The following is a 15,605-nucleotide window of genomic DNA, read 5'->3' on the forward strand; positions in this document are numbered from 1 at the left end:
TTCAAAGCAGCTAAACAACGGCGTGTAGCGGCGTGCATGCTCCCCGTGATAAGCTTGTGTTGCCATGCCCTTTGGAAACTTTCCTGTCTCCAAATATATTGAACGTGATGCGTTCGGACATATGTCAGAGTGATTTTATGTGACAATGTTTGTGGATGTGGACTTGCAGTTTGTGCAGAAGGCTGTTTTTTACTGTAGACCCAAAATAAATTCATGACATGCACAAAAACATCGGAAAAACGAAGAAAAAAAGGGTAGATAATGTCACAATGTAAGAATATGTGAAGATGGGGAACAACAAAATCAAGCTATTAAAGATATGAACATACATTTAGCCAGGGGGTGCATTCCAAAGAGGAATAGTGATAGTGTGTAATGTGGAACGGTGCCAGTGGATATTGTGCTGAAAGCTCCTGGTGGAGCTGCTGAAGGATACTGTCAGTAGATTTTATCCACAGACTTGCAGCAGTGGTTTCCTCCGACCGTCAGTGTTTGTGTGACAAAAAGAGAGTGGACTGAAATAAGAGTGCTCTCTCTCCTCCTAGACAGCCTGTCTCGCTCCCCCCTTGCCTTGTGAAAGAGACGAAGACACTATTATCATTTTCCTGGCGGCGAGAGGGACTTTGGGCCGCGACGCACCGAGGCCAAGGGCGGGCTGCCGGGGGCGCCGCTGTGGCTGATTATCGAGCATCCTCTGCTATTGGCTCTTATCAGCAGCTGCTTGGACATTTGGATTTCTGTTGAGAGGCGGTTGAGCCTATATTAGTGATTTCACGCATTTAACACAGTTCTCCCTTATTTTTTCACCTCTGGCTCGTGTCTTCTTTTGCCCCCTTTAAAGAAAAACATTTTTGCACAACGTGTTTTTCATATATTTTCATATTTAAAGCAACAAGAAAATTGCACGCCTGTGATCACCTTCAGACCTTTGCTTTCTGCCTCCTCATTGGCAGTGGATGAAAAAGAACTATGTGCTCCGTTTGCCATTTTATCACATTTTTTGGTTGCCTTGACTCTTTCCACGTATAATATGGGTCCCCGGCTCCCAAACCCCTGAGCATATGCACTGCCCATCCCAAGAGTTTAACTCATGTGGGGACAGAAAGAGGCACAGTGGAGGGGGGGGTTACTCGGTCTCTATGGACATCAGCTTGGGATCTCTGGAGAAATGGCTGGCAAAACATTGACTCACCTGGCCCTCACACACACACACACACACATGCACACGGCTATGTGGACAGACAGACAGGCAGCTGCTAGCCTGATGGGGAGGCTGATGGAGATGATGCACGGATGAATAAACACACGCGTGAGATGATGGAATAAAAACTGAAACGCGCATTTACACAAAAAGCAGTAAGTCATCAATATGCAAACTAACTAATTATGTGACTGAGTGACATTTTCAACACACCCATCCAACCCCCCTCACACACACACACACACTAGATATACAGAAATGTCAGCTTCAATATAATTTACTATCCAGTAACTCACATAACGGACAGAAAATTGAAAACCTATTTACAATCCAAATCAATGGGATATCAGAGTGTCATTCGTTGCGTCCACGCAGCACATAAAACTTCATTAGCCCGGCGACACGCTCATGGATTTTTCCACGAAAATGAGATATCATGCATGAGGCCGACATGTCCAGTGTTTTCAGTGTGATTTAAACCGGGAGGAATTAAGTCTTGGAGAGAACGAGCGGGGAACGGGCATGCACTTTTATGAAGACGGACAGAATAAATCCGGCGTCGCCATTGGCAGCTCATAAATATTATCATCCCTCGGATAGAAATGACTTGTAAATTGACCATAAGGCAGATATACACACGCTTTGTATGTGTGATTTAGCAGCTTTCTGCACTGAGGGATATACAGTGACAGATGTGTGATGAATGTCCATTATGTGGGTGATGCAGTGTGTGTGTGTGTGTGTGTAGGGTGTTTGTGTGTTGGAGCTTGCAGGGGGGGGAGAGGGGAAGACCCCCCGGGAACAGCGGACCACTGTGGGGTGATCTGTTTCCCCAACAGGCTTAAGATAAACCATGTACAGCTGTGTTTAAAGGGGTTCACTGAGTTAATTCAAAAGGACACAGGGACGCGACGCAGGCTTATGTGTAGCAACACACAGGGGTTTTTTTTCTTTTTCGGCAAGATGGGGAGAGCTGCTGAAATAACGGCGTGCCAGCTGGCAACAGGAGCCACAGATACACCTCCCTCCAACCCACTTGACTGCATTAAAAAAAAAGGGGAGGCTTCATCAAAGCTATTCATGTTGCCTCCGTAAGTCATCATCTCATTTGCAAGACAAATGGGGACGTCGGATTGGTCAGTGCATTTTAATAAAGAGCGGAGCGCCGAGCTTTAGCATCCCCTTCTTCTCCTCTTCTGCCCTCGCAGAACCACACTGAGCACTGAGCTGTCACAACGTTTCACTTTAACACCTGTTTAAAAACAACCAGCGCTCTCTGTTGCTATTTACACTTCAGTGAAGTGAGAGAATGAACTTGTATTTTCAGCTTTTAAGATCCTGTGAAACTAATGAAAGATCCATAACAACTAAAGCTTGTCGCGGTCGGATGGTTTTAGCCAGCTGATGTTTTTTAGATAAGGACTGAACTTTTAATCTCATTTGTCTCAGATGTCTTTAAAATGCTCCGAAGAACGGAAATGTTAACATCTATAATTCCATTATACTCCACTGGGCTACTCTGTGCCATATGACTATCCAACACCAATGATGAAGTTTGCATAAAAGCTCACTATTGTTGTAAACCATCAGAGAGCGGGCATTAACATATTTTTCTTACGTGTTCTACTTCTATATGTTTTCATTATGAATGTACTATAAATAACAAAAAAAAAAATTAAAAAAAATCTTGTGAGTTCAAGCTTTCAAGACGGGCCTGTTTGTCCTTGAATTAATTTATGCTCATGCAGCACACAGATAGGAAGGAAACCCCTCGGATAAAACGTAATTAAGCCGACCCATTATTGGTCCAAGCAATGTTTGATCTACACATGGACCAGCGACCTTAACATTAATTTCATAAGGTCACGCGACCCTGACCCTTCACGGGATGACTATTGTCACTGTAAATTGCGGCGCTATTGATTTGCTGCGCTTTGAAAGCTATCTGATATTGGGATCGGCAGACTGTTGATTTAGCTCTGCGCTTGTGTTGAATAATTTAATGAAGCCAATAGGTTTCTTGATATCTTTGCTTTTTTTTTTGTTTATCCTTCCAATGACTCTCAGATATACCTTCATTCTGTCACGAGGACCAAAGTATAATAAATGAACACAGATCTGACACGTGCTGAAATCAATGGCCTGTCAGATCGTCATTTGAGCAAATGGAGACCAAAACCCCAAACACAACAGCTATTGCTGATTTACTGTGTGGATTGATTTTTTACTAATAAGGGGTCACTCTGGCTCAGAGCTGACATTGGACATTAGACCTTTGGTTTTTGTTTATTTGTTTACAAAAGGTCATCTGGATCCACACAACTTCATTTTAAATGATAGTGAAGCTTCCAAAGACAGGGTGCATTTGAAGGGAAATCTGTATACAGAGATACACCAGCATGAATATCTCCATTTGATGTAAGCCATTAATAGGCTACCGTACTTATTAATATCATGACTTCAATCATAGTGATACTGCATGCGGTGTGGAAGAGTTTCTGAAGAAACCTCCATGACAAAGTTTTTAATCAGGCCTGATTATATCAAATGTTCCCCCACAAATCACAACCTATGATTTACTCCAGCTAAGCATGCTTATTACGTGATCTCGTGTATTGCATTTTTTTTTTTACATCACTGGCAGCGAGGAGAGCACGCAGGTGCGCGAGATTGCGGTCACGTGACTCAAAAAGAAGTTGGCGTTAATTAACGCTCCTGAAAAGCCACGTCTCCCTCCGACACTGCTGTTTGTTTACAATCATTAAGTTGCTCCAAACTACCAATGCTTGTTTACTTTAACGCCTCGGCTCGGGTTTGAATTAAAGATGCATCCGAACGAAGGAGTTTACGTCCTGGACCGGAAGTCGTGGGGGATATTAGAGGTACGTGTCTTCTTTCCATACAAGTACAGTGACGTGAGATACAGTTACTTCAGCGCCATGTTGGTCACGTTTAGCTGTGTGTTGACTGGTTTGTTGTTGTTGTTTTTTTGTCTCGCCTTCAAAATAAAAGCCAAAATAACCGCCTAGTAGTAGCCTAGCATAGCACACATGTTGCAAAATAGTAGCACGTAAACTTCCGCCTACGTCACCCCCCCCCCCCCCCCACACACACACTAGACCAGTGACCAGAATATCATACACATAGTAGCATGTTTTATATCGTATGTCAACCATGTTTCATTTTGACGTCACATTAGATGATGTTACGTACAATACTCGCATTTGTGAGGCAGCAGCTCATTGTGGCACTGTTTTCTTCTTGCTTTGACGTCACGTTTCTGTGACGTGTGTGCATCGCATTAGGTTTTATTTATTATTTTTTTTACAGTTTTCCTTGTACGTTTAAAACATTTTAATCAAATTCGAGGAATACAACTAAATAATATTAGTGAACGGTGTTCATACAGTGGTCACAGAGCACTGCAGGGCCAGTGGAGCACTTAGTTATGCATGTGAGTGGCTGTAAAGTTTCTTTGGCCTGTAGGTGGGGCTCTGGTGCAGTGTTTCAAAGCGAGGGACCCCTTTCGGAAGTGAGAGCAGGCAGGGAGGGAGGGAGGAAGAGAAGGAGGGGAAGAGGGAAGGATGCTGCAGCAGGCACTTATGTCCCCCCGCCTCCAAAAAAACCACACTGCTCCTCTCACTAATATAAGATAAACGTTCAGGGGGCGCATGCTCATAAAGTTGTTTTCTTTCTGTTCCCAAATCCCCAAACCCTTCATCCTGGACACGTGACTATTTGAAAAACTTGTATTCCTGGCTAACAATTTGAAAGTGAAACCTCAATATTTGAATCGGTATTGTGCGGCAAAAAGAAGTGGACGTCCATGATTTGTTTCGAATAGTCTTCGTGTGAAGATAAGGAGGAGGTTAAGTAGCCTATTGTAATGAAAAGGGGTATTATTCCTGTTCCCGCACACTGCATATATTCGTTGGATTACATAATTATGCCTTTAGAATATTAATTGCTTAAAAAATGTGTGTGGAGGAGGAGGATACACTAAAGCACGTTAAAAGATCATCAAGGAACAAAGATGCCGATCCTAATCCTCCTGCTACTATGCAAGTGTCGTAATGATCGCTTTAATCTCCACCTTTTTTTGAAATGATCCTGCGATTAGATATTCAAATCCCATGATCTGATCATTTCACCCCGGCATTGTGGCCTATTCGTGTAAATTCCCCCCTTTCGGCATCGCCAAATCCCGCTCTCAACGGGATGAATGCATTACATAAACCTCCCATTTCAACAAAGCACGTGCTCTAAGATCATGTTTGATCATATATATTTCCTAATATTGTCGAGAGGGGGTTCAAACTGGAACATCAACTTCTTAAAAGTGAAAAAAATGCTGATCCCTAAAAAAATAATAATAAAAAAGCCTACGTGAAGCTGCTGGTTGACTCGCTTCAGCTGTCATTCAACGAGGATGAGATAATAAACGTGATTATGGTGATGAATGGTTTATTGTTTTGTATAGAACTCGTTATAAACCCCCCCTTCAGACCCGAGGTGTTACTGCGGGAGAAGGAAGGGTCCTTGGTTAAATAATAATAATAATATTATAAATAAATAAATAAAATAACGCCTTTTCCCTTTGCAAGGACCGGAGCGCCCTCCACTCGGTCCACTCCCGAGCCTCGAGATCCGCCGCGAAGTTGCAAACTCTCTCTCTCTCTCTCTCGCTCTCTGGCTCTCTCTCTCTCGCGCGCGCGCGCTCTCTCTCTCCCTCCCCCCGTCCCTCCCCACACTCCCTCTCTCCCTCTCGCACTCCGCCGCAGCACCCTCAGCACCTCAGTTTAGCAGGAGCACCGCACCGAGTCACATCTATACGCACGCTCTCTCTCTCTCTCTCACTCACTCACTCACTCTCTCTCTGCACGCACACACAGCCACGCGCACACGCACACAAGCGCAGCCTTCCTGCGGTATCCCATACGGCGCAGCGGCTTTTCCAACGGCATACAAAGTGCGTCCTCGCCGGGGAATGGGAGGTGCAGCTCCCGGGTCTCAGAACGCTCAGAGCGGCTTAGCGAGGTGCTGCTGATCGGGGAATGCTGCTGGAAGTCTGCCGCTATTTTCTCCCCCCACCCCCCCTGTGCAGGAATCGCCTTCCAACTACACCTCTACCGGGGATTTAAAGCGGACACGCCGTCTGACCAGGATATAACATTATTCTAAGCATTTCTCCTGTTTTTTTGGGGGGTGGAGAGTAAGAGGAGTTGGGGATCGCTCTGGACGTGCCTCTTATCCGCAGTGTCGATGCGGCTGTGAAGTGATATCTGCATAGATTACAGGTAAGGAAAGGAGGCTTGTCGCGGCGTTACTTCCCCTGCAGCCACGGCTGTTTGCGGGATACTTTTGGTGCCATTCTAGCCACGTTTTTGGGTGTGAGGTTGCCACTGCACCAGCCAGGTGCCGAGAGGCGTGTTGCACCTGTTCTGGCTGCGCCATGCCCGCTCTGCGCATTCCGGCGATCGGGTGGGTTTCACGCCGAACCGGTCCGTTTGGATCGTATAGGCTACAACTATTACATGTTAATGACCTGCTATTTCTCTCAACTTGGGACTCGTTAGAGACTGGATGATATCGTTCATGCCCTTCATCCGCTGGAAGCCAGAGAGAGAGGGAGACAGAGAGAGCTGCGTGCCCAAACTGTGCTTCTTCCTCCGGCAGCGTTAACTCTGAAGGTTAAAAGCTGAAATATTTGTCGGGGATTCCGCGTCGGATTTACGCAGTGCCTCCGGGGATCATCCTAGTGCGGAGGACTGGCGTTTTTTTGTGTGGCTGGTAGGCTGGGATTGGGATTTCCGTGGTGGCTCGGCACTATAGAAAAAAAAAACATGATCTGATATTCTACCACAGCATGCTTAGCAACCGTGTCTTGTTAAGATGACAGTGTTGATGGGCCAGCGTGGCTCTTTGCACAAAAGTTCGCCGTTTAAGAGCATGTGCGTGGATTTAAGGGATCCACGTTGGGATTAGTTTAATAGTCTGTTCAAGCATAAACCTTTCTAAACGGGCTGTTTTTAATATCATATATATATATATTAAATATAATATTTCGCATTTCTGCCTTTTTACACATCTTTGTAGGTATTATATGGCTGTTTTTTTTTAAGAAGTCACACATTCCTGATGTGTCCACTGTGTTTTGTAATTCGTGGTTAACGCACGTTGCGTGATAACAGCACGTTTCTCCCCGTGGCTCCCGGATCGCTGGCTCTCCTCTCCTCTCCTCTCCTCTCCAAGCTTTTGAACTTGACCAGTGGGGCTCAGCCGGGCGACTTCAGGGACGCTCAAGTTAACATTGTACCCTAATATCTCTACAGGGACTTGGTCTCTGTGGTATTCAGTTAGGCAAGCTACTGGGTTTAATGTGACTTCATCTTCAGTCATGGACTTTCCTGCTATATTGTCTCACACGCTGTGTGAAATCATCTTTTTTTTTTGACAGATTATTAAGAAAAAGATGATCTGATGATTAGACGAGAGCCAAGTGTGTGATTCTTTGAGCTTGCATCCGTCTACTTCAGTGTTTTCATGAATGCCGTTCAAATCCAAGTCAAATCCAGAAACTTGGTGACTTTCTGAGATGGTTTTAGAGGAATGTGGATAGACACTTAGATAGATCCCTTCCTCTTGTTTGTGCTGTACTTTTTCCCCTGCGCTGGAGTCGTGGTGATGAGCAATGATGAGTAATTTTTCCATGATGAAAATAGTGTTATAGTCAGCAACCGTCTTGAACCTGTTTATCTTTGGTGTAAATTGTTGACGCTGTTTGGCTTTTGCCTACATTCTAGACGAGGTCGATCATCCTGTTTTTTGGCGTAGCATGTCGGTGTGTCATTTCCTGGATTCAGTGTCATTTGGACTTGAATGGGAAGATTTGTTGGAGCTGGAGCTGGTTGTCTAGACATTTAAGGAAGGGAAGGAAGAGGGCAGGCTTTGCTGTCGTTTCAACCATGTAGCGTGACTCCCTGACTCCAAACGCCACTTTTGGAATCAGGGACCTACTTTGTCTCTTTTCTGTTCCTCGCCGCCCTCTCTCGCTCCTCATGTACACAAAACAGCTGCTCGAGCCGATGCAAAATGCAGATCGCTGGCACAGCCGTCACACTGAGTACTCTGAGCCCCTCTGCCGGTCTCTTCCTCCCTCCATCCACCTGCACTCCAGACTCAATGCAGCAATTCAGTGTGTGGCCCCTCCAAACGCTCCCTGTTTTAACTCTTAATGTGCTTCATTGTGTCATTGCTGTTGCACACATGTCTTGTAATCTCTGTGATGATGCATTCTGAGCTGTGTGGGTTATTTTTTGTTGTGTAAGAATACCAACAAAAAAAGATTACATGCTTGTGTTTAGTGCACACTCAGCAGCGTGGCTGAAGGGACGAGGCTATATCCTGAAAAGGCCATGAGGGGCAGTGTGGCTTCACAGGGTGGTACAGTAAATAGATTGATCCCGTATACAAGGCTTAACATCAGTTTAGATTTTGTATCAACACAGTAACATGATGTGAGATGTGTTTATTAACATTTATGGCCTCCCAAGTTTGTTTTTTGGCATTAAAAACATTGTGTTGGTTTTGGATTTCATACTTATTTTAATGTGCATTGGCACTCTGATGCCTATTTGACAGATGAAAACAAACTTGAGAAATGAACATTAGATGCTGCTTTTTTTTGTGGATTATGAGTTGCTGTGAGGTAAAGGAATAACAGTAGTTCACTCACAGGGACAAGTGTTTTTTTTTACTGCAGGATGAACTGCCTCTGTTTATCCGGTCACGGTGACTCTGTGTGTGTGTGTGTGTGTGTGTGTGTGTGTGTGTGTGTGTGTGTGTGTGTGTGTGTGTGTGTGTGTGTGTGTGTGTGTGTGTGTGTGTGTGTGTGTGTGTGTGTGTGTGTGTGTGTGTGTGTGTGTGTATATATGTGTGTGTGTGTGTGTGTGTGCATGCATGTTCTGCTACAGTCAAGGTCTCAAGGGAAAAACACTTAGTCCCAGAGCAAGTTGATAATCCTATCTCTATGACTTGCCTCCTTGTCCTTTCAACAAATTCCAGCCCAGTTCTAAACTCTTAAAGACTGTAAGAGCACTTGGCACTGTTCAGTCTCCCTCCCTCCCTCCCTCCCTCCCTCCCTCCCTCTCTCCCTGTGCGCTGTCCATCAAGGCCTGCCTATAGGAATTGGAACAGCAGCCTTTATCGGCCTGTAAGCACCTCACATTGACATACTACCCCCTGTCTGTTGGCCAATGTTACGGCTACAAGGCTAGAGTTTGGACCCGGAGAGCACGGCCCTGTCAATATTATGGCTCGCTAATGGATAAACTCTCGCTCCAGCCTTGGCAGTAAAGACATTCATTACATTTTGGAGGCGGTGCACTTGCAAGAATAAGCTCCATAGAAAATCTTTGCAATGTGTTCGTGTCAAGGAGGGGGTGGGGGGGGGAACTGTGAATGAATATGAATCGGGAGAGATCCTCCATAGTGATATAAATGCCTGGTAGCAGTGGGGGCCGGACTCTGCAGAAGTGTGTTTGTGTGTCTGTGTCTGTGTGTGGGTGTGAATGATGCATCTGTGACTGGCCTGGCGAGGCCTTATATGAATACTCGGGTCACAGAGATGTATCGCCATGTCAGACTGAATGATGTGTCTGTGGATTGGACCTGAATGGAGCTCTCTGTTTGTTCTCATTCTTTCTGTTGCTCGCTCTCTCACTTGATGTCTCCCCCCCCCCCTCTCTCTCTCTCTCTCTCTCTATCTCGCTCACTCACACACGCCTCGGGGCTGTGACAGGTCTACCAGACGCAAACTAGTGTCCAATTAGACCCCCCCCTCCTCTCCCGTGCCACCAAACGCCAGAGAAGATAGCAAATTGTATTTCTGTGTCACCAAACTGTTCTTCACACTATAATCGGCCGCCCATATTTTAGGACCCACGATTCCTTAACAATGGCTGCAGGGCTCACATTAAATTGAATCTGTAATTTTGTCATTTTCAGGAGGTGCTGCTCCTCCATGATTAAACAGAGTGTGTTGGTTTGCTTTGGAGTTTATTCTAAAAGAAATAAATTTAAGGTTAAGGTACCATAGATGTTTACTTGCTGCATAAAAGCTCTGTTTTTGTTGTTATCTCGTCGATATGGAGTCGAGATTCAAAGTCCGTCGCGTTTTGCGTTGACATTTAATTAGAAAGATGGGGACTGACTGACAGCTTGATGGTTTTTGCTCTAAATTACAATTTGGGGGGGAGGATTCAATGCTACATTAAGAGAGTAATTGCTTACAAGTGTGTAATTAACCCTTTCTTAATGCACCACAGAGCTGCATATTGATGTTTGCTACAGCAATGGCGGCAGAGATCTGAAGTGAGGATCTCCAAACAATAGGCGTTTGTGAATTCTATGGGGAGAAATCAATACCCGTCTCAGCATCCAATTTAATGAGAACCTTTGTTCAGCTCTGGATAGTTTACTCAGCATATGTGTGACGCCTACAGAGAGGACATGTATACATGTGTGTGTGCATATCCTGCTGCTCGGAACTTCTTCCTTGTTTTTTCATCTTGGCAGCTACAGTCCTATTAAGCTGTCACGTGCTTTATAACGGGGCCCGATACATGTACATGCTACTATATCACAGTCGCACCACTTTTATTTTCTCCCTCCAGCCTTCTCTCATGCTTCCTTTCATCTTTTTTTCTCAATCCTTTCCTCTCTCTCTCGCTGACTGTTTCTGCTTCCGGCTCCCTCGTCCCATATCTTTCTGCCTCACTCTACGCTGCCAAGCGCATAACTTTATCTGTGTGTGTGCGTGTGTGTGTGTGTGTGTGTAATGTTGGGCAAAAAAATAAATAAAAAATGTGACATTGGAATGACCTATGAGGCAGGATTATAACGTGAGGAGACGTTGCTGTTTTAGATGGGAATCGGGTAGATGCAGGAAAGGCCAACATATCAGTGTGTTTGCCAGACTGCTGCTTTTGATAAGACCATATTAAGCGTTCCTCCCAGGTCCCTGTGATTCATATGGAGCCGTGATTCCGATATATATAAACAGCTCTCTTTGATGCGGCGGCAGGTGACACGCTGTGGCGTATCGGCTCTCATGTTTGTGTGCGCCAAGTCAAGCATGACGAGCAGTAAATTAGTTTTGTTTCAGATGCATGAAATGATGAGAAAATTGCAGACGGTCTTGAGGCCCCCCTTTCCTCCCCTTCCTCTTCTCGCTCATTTGTTCCCGCGCCGACGCCTTAAGTCCACGCGAGGATTAGGCCCCTAATTCCGTTTTCATCCTATCTATCGCAAAGAGGCATGGGCACGCATGCTTTAGTATGCATGCATGCATGCACACATTTGATTCATCCATATCAGACAATACCTCAGAGCTCTCAATATTCATCATGTCACTTACAACCAACATATGAATTCTGTTTTTTTTCTTATTTTATGGCGTGTTATCTCTCCCATGGGGACTCTTTAGACTTCCTCTAACCTTTGGGCTTTTTTTTCTTATCACTCCATTCTCTCTTTTTTTTATTCCAACATTTTTAAATTGGATTTCCAGCAATATCCAAATGTCCAGATATTACTTTAAAGTAGCAATATAGAGTCAAGTGTAACATATATGGAGCCTGAACCTATACATAAATGCAGAAGAAATGCAATGAAAAGTTAAAAAAAAAACACAAGATGCCTAAACTTTTCTGCAGGAAGAAACCATAGTATGCAGCATAAGCATGCAATTTGAATGTGTTGAATATTATGACCATAAGGTCAACCTGATGAGCAGGAGGCCTGGCAGTGCTATCAACGTGAAGTATCCAACTATCTGTTGACAGTATGTACGCTCGTGATGAATCAAGTCTGCTCTCAGACCAGCCTTAACCTCATTAGCAGGAGCTCTGGAGTGACATTGTGTTGATTTGTGTTGTATTTCAGAAAAGTTGAACTTGTTTCAACTTGAAAAGAGGATAAGTGCTCACGGTGCTGGGTGTAAAAAGAGGTCTAAGGGGTTGTGAAACACAGCAACGCCTCTGCTTTTGCACAAAGTTTTCATCAGGCTGGCTACAGGTGTCGCTGTGAAAATGATGTATTGTCGCGGTTGTTTAATAATCATTTGTCATCTCACTTCTATGTTTTGATTACTGTATTTTATAGTGAGATGTTGTTTCTTAGCAGGAGGGATCCTCTGTTGGGATGGAGACAATTTCAAGTTAATGACATGTCTCGCCACTTTTGTCACCCCCACACACTCTGTTCCACTCTTTTTCCACCTCCCTCTATCTCCGTCCCTGTCTCTTCCCGTCTGCTCCGAGTGTCAGTGGTGTCAGGGGGCATCAGTATGCAGTGTTACCACAGTAATTGTGAAACAGCGGGCTCAGGGAGGACCCCTGCCGTGCTATAGCCAGAAGGCAGTGGGGTGGGGAGGAGGATCTACTTTACAGTAATACCCTCCCCGCATCACCCCACCTTCTCCTGTCCCCCCCTCCTCCCCTCCCCTCCGGATATATCATAGTCTAGCAGCATAATGTTGGGGATGTTACAGAGAGATTTAACAAGGCTTACACTGGGTTTCCATGTTGTTCTACTCTCTGTGTGCGACTCCCTTTTGAGTTTGGGATTTTGCCTTTCTGGAGTATTTTTCTCTCTTTTTTTTTTTTTTTTTTTTTTTCTTCTGTTGATGGGATTTGGAATGGCTTGCGTCTGTGCGAATGCAGTGATTGACTCTTAGCCAGCGCCCAACTCTCGCCAAGTGCTGGAGAGAAGTTTGTTGCTCTCCTGGAATAATTCATGCTCAATTTGTTATTCTTGGTTAAGCCGCGGACTTTCATCGCTGACAGGTATTGATTTTTGATTGCGGTGATTAAACTTGCAGGGAGAACAGCGACTGCACCGGAATGTGAAAGTTTTACCAGAAAACACTCTCTCTCTGTCTCTCTCTCTCTCTCTCTGTCTCTCTCTCTCTCCAAACTGATGACTCATCAACCTCTGCAAGAGGCGTTTACTCTCACATGACATCGTCCCTCAACTCTGCACGCTAATGTTTGTGTCATTTATCCCTCCCTCCCTTGTTGTGAAGATTGTTTGTGGCGAGGGTTGTATAGCGACACACGGCATCCTTACCTGCTGCCCACGCTCACGGTGTTCCTATGGCAACGTGATTTGTCAACTGAAAGCCCCTCCACAGAAATCGTCCTCACTGCTGTGCTTGCCTTGGAAAAATAGCAGGAGGCACTGAAGACATGTGACGGGTTGATACGGTGATGGACGTTTGACCTTTGCATTCCCCTTTCTGCAGTGAGAGAAATGCACCAATAGTTGTTGACATACTGATTACCATTGCCTGGATTTAGAGGTGCTCGACCACAATGCAAGTCTACTTTATTTGCACAAAAAGCTGGCAGAGAGGGGAGATAATTTTGCAGCGACAAGATGTCCAGTAGTATCTATACACACAAAGTCCTAGCTGTTATAACAGTGCCTTTCTATACTGAGCACTCATCTCCTTCTGCCACCTCCCACGCACACAGCACTGGGAGACGTCGGCACTCCTCCAATCCCCAAACGACAGACTAAAAGAGTTAAGGTGAGACACTTTTGTTGGATTGCATCAAGCATCCTTTGCTCAGAAGTTTTCCCCCTCTGTTGGCTTTCAAAAAGGCCATCACACGTGACTGTGGAGAAAGCACAAGTTCTGAGAGAGGCTTCCATCCCTCCCTCCACCCTCCCCTTCCTTTGTGTCCATCCGTTCTGCATTGTCACGGCACTCCTTTCAGCCGAGCTTTGATTGGGTTGTTCTAGGCCCACCGGCAAATCTGGCAACCAGATATTTTTTCTGGTGTGTGTTTGTGTGTGTGTGTCCACGTGTAAGTCTGTGAGCGTAAGAGGTTCTTCTCCATGTCTCTGGGAAAAGCAATGCGATGAGGTAAAGCTTGCAGAAAATCAAAGTGTAAAAAAAAAACATCCATGACCAACTGTGGAGGGATGAAGGCGAGGGGAGGAGGAGAGGGAGGACGAGAGAGGAGGGGTAAAACGCCGGATAACAATTTGCATCCTCTCGCTCGCCACTGTGAACGACGGCTGGGTAGAAAGCTTGTCTGATGTGTTTATGCCATAGGCTTAGAGGGATGGAGTTAAAGGAAGAGGGAAAGTTCGAGGGGGGACAAACAGAGGGGAGGCAGGGAGGGGCTGTGGAAAGGCATGTAATGGAGTCTAAACCTCCCTGAACTTAGTTTACCCACCTCTCCGTTTGAGAAATGGCTCACACATATTTCCAGCGGATGCTCAAGGATGTTTTATTGTGAATTCAGTAGATTACAATACAGTACATGTGCATTATAGTGTTGATTGTCAGTTGCATGAATTTCATTTAGCAAATAAATCTCATATTAATTGTACTGACGCTTTAATGATGGCATCCAGTAGTGCTGCTGCAAAGTCATCACCATTACAGTAGAACGTTTTCAGACACACTGAGAATATTAAGTCTTCCAAACCTCAGGTCTCTAATGCAAAGTCTGTACGTTTGCTTTCTCCTGCAACAAACAAGTTGAAAACAAGTTAGGCCACGTTTCCGTTCCGGGCAGTGTGACGTTGGTTTACAAGGCCAAAGGAATCCTGCAGCAGTGGGGACTTTTTTCTCTTCTTCTCTGTGGTGCTGCACGCCACGTGTGGTTTGTAATCTCTGTGTGCATGTGTGTAAATGATCGAAAGAGTGAGTAAGTCTGTAAATCCTTCCAGAATTATGACAGAATGGAGATATATATGAGTCTGTGAATCATTTAATCATGGCCCTTGTCCCGGTAGAACTCTCTTCCGTTCTCCTCTCGGATGCCTCTCTGTGCCCTAGGACATCACAGACCGAGTCTGACACCGACATTTGGCTTATGGTGGAGAGTTATGACCGAATATTTATATATATATATATATTTTGTGGTTTTAAAATCACACAGTACTTGTGTAACAAAGTATAGAACAAGTCTACTCCATTATCTGTATATTTTCAACAGATGGTTTTCGAAGCATGCTATAATTCTTTATAAGCATTACATCATGTTTTATTATTATTTATTTATACACTGCTTAGATGCTTTCATCACTTGGAGGGCATCCACTCCATTGACCTGCCAGTTTACACACTGTCTTTGATGTAGCAGCGTTTGACCTCTGACCCTTCTCTTTGCAGTCAATCACGTCGCCAATGTGTAGGTTGCACAATCCCTATGAGTGTGTTTTTGTTATGTGCCATGAGTTTGAATGATTCCCGTGGTGCATCATCCGACTCATGAATTTAATATTAACATTGTCAACGTTTTCATAACAAGCCCAAAGGAGACTCTTCACCATAATTATGACAATTATCAGCAATTACCGGCAATTACTACCTATTATGGCATCA

General features: G+C 44.8%; 1 protein-coding gene across 2 annotated transcripts in view; it reads left to right on the forward strand.

The window, feature by feature from the left end:
* Positions 1 to 6,149: 6,149 nt before the first annotated feature.
* The window catches only part of plxna4 (plexin A4), a 341,055-nt gene continuing 331,599 nt past the window's right edge, over positions 6,150 to 15,605 (forward strand). For both annotated transcript variants that reach the window (XR_014599104.1, XM_084038253.1), the window contains exon 1: positions 6,150 to 6,498. The gene's annotated coding sequence lies outside the window, so the exon portion shown is untranslated. The remainder of the gene's footprint in view (positions 6,499 to 15,605) is intronic.

The sequence above is a fragment of the Eutrigla gurnardus genome (genome assembly GCF_963514095.1).
Source record: "Eutrigla gurnardus genome assembly, chromosome: 21".
NCBI classification, from domain to species: Eukaryota; Metazoa; Chordata; class Actinopteri; order Perciformes; family Triglidae; genus Eutrigla; species Eutrigla gurnardus.